The sequence below is a fragment of the Canis aureus genome, chromosome 10 (genome assembly GCF_053574225.1).
Source record: "Canis aureus isolate CA01 chromosome 10, VMU_Caureus_v.1.0, whole genome shotgun sequence".
NCBI classification, from domain to species: Eukaryota; Metazoa; Chordata; class Mammalia; order Carnivora; family Canidae; genus Canis; species Canis aureus.
This window is the reverse complement of record NC_135620.1, coordinates 28,604,731-28,611,308: the sequence shown is the minus strand read 5'-3', so window position 1 is coordinate 28,611,308 and position 6,578 is coordinate 28,604,731. Positions and strand designations below refer to the sequence as shown.

Below are 6,578 nucleotides of genomic sequence, written 5' to 3'. Positions count from 1 at the left end.
GCATTGCTCTACATTATTTCTAGAGAAGGGAGTTTATTCATTCAATAAATATTTATTGAGTGCTTACTATGTCCTAGCTTTCTTCTGTAAGGTTTGTATCATCAATGAACAAACAGGGAAGATCCCTGTTATCATGGAGCTTGCATTCTAACAAGAGAAAGAAGAAAAGGAACACAAATTAAGGGAGAAAAGAAAATTAAAAGCCTAAATGGTTCAAAATTAAGCATTTGGCAATACTAACTCTAACAAAAAATTGTTAAGTTGTGACCTTGGGCAAAATATCTAACTCATGCACTCAATAAATATTTAATAAGAACCTATCATGTATCGAACATTTCTAAGAGCAAAGTTACAAAAATTATAAGACATAATCCAATTCAAGAGAACTATGTATGAATTGACAGTTGATTTCCAGTGTAATAAGAGCTGTGATAGCTGTAAGCACAGAGTGCTCTGTAACTGAATCTTAGGTTAGGGAAATCATCTCCTAATTTAAAGCTAAATAATGAGTAGATGTCACAAGAGAAATAGGAGGTAGGGAAGCCATCAAGTAGGGAAGCAGTTTATTCAAAGAAACACTAAAGATGAAGATTATAGCTTATTCTGGAACCTGAAAAGGAATCAGTGTGATTGCAGTGGGACAGTTGGAAAAGATGAGAGTTTGAACCAAAGAAAGAGAGGAGTCAACACCTTCTTGAAAAACTTTCAAGAATCTTGAAAATCCTGTAGAAGTTGGACATTTTTTTGGAGGCTGAGAGAAACAATTGAAGGGTTTTCAGCAGAGAAAGTATAAACAAAGATTTACGCTTTTTTTAAAAAAATAAACTTTCCTTAATACCAGTAAGTATTAGTATATAGACAAGCCCCAAATGATATACTAGTGGTTACAAATAATATATCCATGGCTTACCAATACCTGCAAATGGGCAACAAGCCAGCAGCCAAAATGAAGGCTTGACTATTGACCTGAGGAATTTTTGGGAACCAGGAGAGAAGACCTTCACCCAATGTAGCCGGCTCTTTGTGGGCAATCTTCCTCCTGATATCACTGAGGAGGAGATGAGGAAACTATTTGAGAAATATGGGAAAGCGGGTGAAGTCTTCATTCATAAGGATAAGGGCTTTGGCTTTATCCGCTTGGAAAGACAAACCCTAGTGGAGATTGCCAAAGTAGAATTGGACAACATGCCACTTCATGGAAAGCAGCTGCGTGTGCGCTTTGCCTGCTATAGTGCATCCCTTATGGTCGGAAACCTTCCTCAGTATGTTTCCAATGAACTGCTGGAGGAAGCCTTTTCTGCGTTTGGCCAGGTGGAAAGGGCTATAGTCTTCGTGGATGATGGAGGAAGGCCCTCAGGAAAAGGCATTGTTGAATTCTCAGGGAAGCCAGCTGCTCGGAAAGCTCTGGACAGGTACAGGGGAAGGTTCCTTCCTGCTAACCACATTTCCTCGGCCTGGGACTGTGGAGCCCATGGACCAGTTGGATGATGAAGAGGGACTTCCAGAGAAACTGGTTATAAAGAATCAGCAGCACCCAAAAGCATAAGATACCTAGGAATAAACCTCACCAAAGATGTAAAGGATCTATACCCTCAAAACTATAGAACACTTCTGAAAGAAATTGAGGAAGACACAAAGAGATGGAAAAATATTCCATGCTCATGGATTGGCAGAATTAATATTGTGAAAATGTCAATGTTACCCAGGGCAATATACACGTTTAATGCAATCCCTATCAAAATACCATGGACTTTCTTCAGAGAGTTAGAACAAATTATTTTAAGATTTGTGTGGAATCAGAAAAGACCCCGAATAGCCAGGGGAATTTTAAAAAAGAAAACCATATCTGGGGGCATCACAATGCCAGATTTCAGGTTGTACTACAAAGCTGTGGTCATCAAGACAGTGTGGTACTGGCACAAAAACAGACACATAGATCAGTGGAACAGAATAGAGAATCCAGAAGTGGACCCTGAACTTTATGGGCAACTAATATTCGATAAAGGAGGAAAGACTATCCATTGGAAGAAAGACAGTCTCTTCAATAAATGGTGCTGGGAAAATTGGACATCCACATGCAGAAGAATGAAACTAGACCACTCTCTTTCACCATACACAAAGATAAACTCAAAATGGATGAAAGATCTAAATGTGAGACAAGATTCCATCAAAATCCTAGAGAAGAACACAGGCAACACCCTTTTTGAACTCGGCCATAGTAACTTCTTGCAAGATACATCCACAAAGGCAAAAGAAACAAAAGCAAAAATGAACTATTGGGACTTCATCAAGATAAGAAGCTTTTGCACAGCAAAGGATACAGTCAACAAAACTCAAAGACAACCTACAGAATGGGAGAAGATATTTGCAAATGACATATCAGATAAAGGGCTAGTTTCCAAGATCTATAAAGAACTTATTAAACTCAACACCAAAGAAACAAACAATCCAATCATGAAATGGGCAAAAGACATGAACAGAAATCTCACAGAGGAAGACATAGACATGGCCAACATGCATATGAGAAAATGCTCTGCATCACTTGCCATCAGGGAAATACAAATCAAAACTACAATGAGATACCACCTCACACCAGTGAGAATGGGGAAAATTAACAAGGCAGGAAACAACAAATGTTGGAGAGGATGCGGAGAAAAGGGAACCCTCCTACACTGTTGGTGGGAATGTGAACTGGTGCAGCCACTCTGGAAAACTGTGTGGAGGTTCCTCAAACAGTTAAAAATATACCTGCCCTACGACCCAGCAATTGCACTGTTGGGGATTTACCCCAAAGATACAAATGCAATGAAACGCCGGGACACCTGCACCCCGATGTTTCTAGCAGCAATGGCCACTATAGCCAAACTGTGGAAGGAGCCTCGGTGTCCAACGAAAGATGAATGGATAAAGAAGATGTGGTCTATGTATACAATGGAATATTACTCAGCTATTAGAAATGACAAATACCCACCATTTGCTTCAACGTGGATGGAACTGGAGGGTATTATGCTGAGTGAAGTAAGTCAGTCGGAGAAGGACAAACATTATATGTTCTCATTCATTTGGGGAATATAAATAATAGTGAAAGGGAAAATAAGGGAAGGGAGAAGAAATGTGTGGGAAATATCAGAAAGGGAGACAGAACGTAAAGACTGCTAACTCTGGGAAACGAACTAGGGGTGGTAGAAGGGGAGGAGGGCAGGGGGTGGGAGTGAATGGGTGACGGGCACTGGGTGTTATTCTGTATGTTAGTAAATTGAACACCAATTAAAAAAAAAAAAAAAAGGAAAAAAAAAAATAAAGAATCAGCAATTTCACAAGGGGTGAGAGCAGCCACCCAGATTTGCACAGCCTGGATCCTTTGAGCATGAGTATGCCATGCGCTGGAAGGCACTGACTGAGATGGAGAAGCAGCAGCAGGACCAAGTGGGCTGCCACATCAAGGAAGCTCATGAGAAGCTGGAGATGGAGGTGGAGGCTGCCCGCCATGAGCACCAGGTCATGCTAATGAGACAGGATTTGATGAGGCGTCAGGAAGAACTTAGGAGGATGGAAGAGCTGCACAACCAAGAAGTGCAAAAACGAAAGCAACTGGAGCTCAGGCAGGAGGAGGAGCTCAGACACCGAGAGGAAGAAATGTGGCAGCAAGAAGAAGAAATGAGGGGATCCCTGGGTGGCTCAGCGGTTAAGCGCCTGCCTTTGGCCCAGGGTGTGATCCTGGAGACCGGGGATCGAGTCCCCCGTCGGGCTCCCTGCATGGAGCCTGCTTCTCCCTCTGCCTGTGTCTCTGCCTCTCTCTTTCTCTCTCTCTCTCTCTGTGTGTGTGTGTCTCTCATTAATAAATAAATAAAATCTTTAAATAAAAAAAATAAAAAAGAAGAAGAAATGATGCGGTGACAGCGGGCAGGATTCAAGGGAACATTCCCTGATGCGAAAGAACAGGAGATATGGGTTGGCCAGATGGCTATGGGAGGTGCTATGGGCATAAACAATAGAGGTGCCATGCCCCCTGCTCCAGTGCCACCTGGTACCCCAGCTCCTCCAGGACCTGCCACTATGATGCCAGACGGAACCTTGGGGTTGACCCCACCAACAACTGAACGCTTTGGCCTGGGCTGCTACAATGGAAGGAATTGGGGTAATTGGTGGACCCCCTCCTGCATTCAACCATGCAGCTCCTGGAGCTGAATTTGCTCCAAACAAACGTCACAGATACTAATAACAATTTCAATGTCTAGTTTCCCAAAAACCCTTAAAAGAAGGAGCCTTTTTGGACTAGTCAGAATTCAGCCCTGGAAAAGTGTTAGGGATTCCTCCCAATAGTTAGGTCTTCCTTGCCTGTACTACTCTGAGGGAGTTTACTGGAGGCTGAGGGCAAGGGAGAGGTGATATTTAACAAATCAGTTCTGTGTGGTATATCGTTTAACTAATTGATTCTGTGTGGTGCATTCCTGAAGTCTCATGTGATTGTTGAGGGTCTTGAGGGGTGGAACCATGGCAAAATGGTTAGAAAAATCCAGTTAGAGCCCCCATTAATCTTGATCATTCCAATCTTGTCCAACCTGTTCTTTTTGCTTTCTCATTCTTATATCCTCCAACCCATAGACACTGCCACATACACCACGAAAACAAATATCCCCCAATGACCTTAGCCCCACTCCATTCACTCACAGGTGGGAATTCAGGCAAATGTCCAAAGAGGTCACAGACAACATACATATGATTCTGTTATATCCCATATATTACCCCTTCATGTCTGAAGCAAGACCTTTCTCTTAGAGATTTTCATTTTAGTGTATCTTTAAAAAATCTTGTGTTAAGTTGCCTCCATCTTTTTTCTGGGTAAGGACAACCCAGGAATGGCCCTTTTATGTCTATGATGCTGTTCACAGCTTTTCTTGATAGCCTTAGTACAATCTTGGGAACAGGGTTGCTGTATGCTGAAGGTCAGACAGTAGCTCTTAGCCTTGCCTATCTTAGGTAGTTATGCTGTGCATTTTTTTAAAATTGGTGTACCATGTTTGATTTGTCTCTGATACCTTTGGAGTTTTTCTGAGAAATGGAGTAGTGATGCAGCATCAACTTATTAAAATACGTTTTAAGCCTTTAAAAATATATATATCCATGGCTTAAAAATTCAAATATATTTATTTATACATAGTGAAATATTAAACATCATTACCAAATTTTTAGAGTAAGAGAATTTTAGAGATACATCAACTTAACTGTAAAGTATACAGATTGAGATATAAACAAATTAAGCATAAAAAGATATTCATGTATATATGGGGAAATTTAAGCCCTGGCATTGAAAATTTGATTATATTAAAGAAATATTAATTAATTTTTAGATGTGATTTTTTAAAAGAGCTATTATACCTAAGAGCTGTGTTTTTTTGTTTTTTTTAATTAATAAACTTTACTTTTTAGAGCAGTTACATGTTAAAAAATATATATAAATTTCCCATATACCTCCTGTTCCCACACATGCACAATTGCCTCCACTATCAACATCTTTGGTTGTCCAAAGTGGTATATTTGTTACAATTGATGAACATCCCTTAATACATCATTATCACCCAAAGTCCTTAGTTTATATCCATCATTACAATATCATACAGAATAGTTTCCATGCTCAAAAAAATCCTCTGTTCTCTGCCTACTCATTCTTCCCGCTCCCCAAGCCCCTGAAAATCACTAATATTTTCACTATTATCATAGTTTTTCCTTTTCCAAAATGGCATAGCTTGTAATAATACAGTATGTAGCCTTTTCATATCCACTTTTATAACTTAATAATATGCATTTCAGTTTTCTTTATGTCTTTTTCAAAATTTTAGTTCCTGTATAGTTAACATACAGTGTTATATTAATTTCAGGTGTACCATACAGTGATTCAGCAATCATTGCTCAGTGCTCATCACAATATGTGCCCTTCTTAATCCCCATCACGTATTTCATCCATCCGTCCTCACCCACCTCCTCTCTGGTAACCATTAGTTCTCTATAGCTAAGAGTCTGTTTCTTGGTTTGTTTCTCTCTCTCTCTCTCTCTCATTCTCTTTTCCTAGTTTGTTTTGTTTCTTAAATTCCACATATGAGTGAAATCCTATGGTTTTTATTTTTCTCTTACGGACTTATTTTGCTTAACATAATAGTCCTTAACTTAACCCACACTGCAAATGGCAATTTACCTTCTTTTTTATGGCTAAATGATATTCCATAATGTGTACATACTACATCTTTATCCATTCATCTGTCAATAGACATTTGGGCTGTTTCCATAATTTGGTTATTGCAAATAATGCTGCTATAAACAAAGGGATTCATTTATCCCTTTGAATTAGTGTTCTTGTATTTTGGAGGTAAATACTCCAAAGTGGTGTAATTATTGTATCATAGTTCTGTTTTTAACTTTTGAGGAAACTCCCTACTGTATTTTCCACAGTGGCTGCACCAGTTTGCATTCCCACCAACACTGAAAGAGGGTTCCTTTCTCTCTGTATCCTCATCAACACTTGTTGTTTCTTGCATTGCTAATTTTAGCCATTCTAACAGGTGTGAGGTGATGTCTCACTG

General features: G+C 39.7%; 1 pseudogene; it reads left to right on the top strand.

The window, feature by feature from the left end:
• Positions 1–1,059: 1,059 nt before the first annotated feature.
• On the top strand, positions 1,060–4,219 carry LOC144321629 (non-POU domain-containing octamer-binding protein-like; annotated as a pseudogene).
• The last annotated feature ends 2,359 nt before the right edge of the window (positions 4,220–6,578 follow it).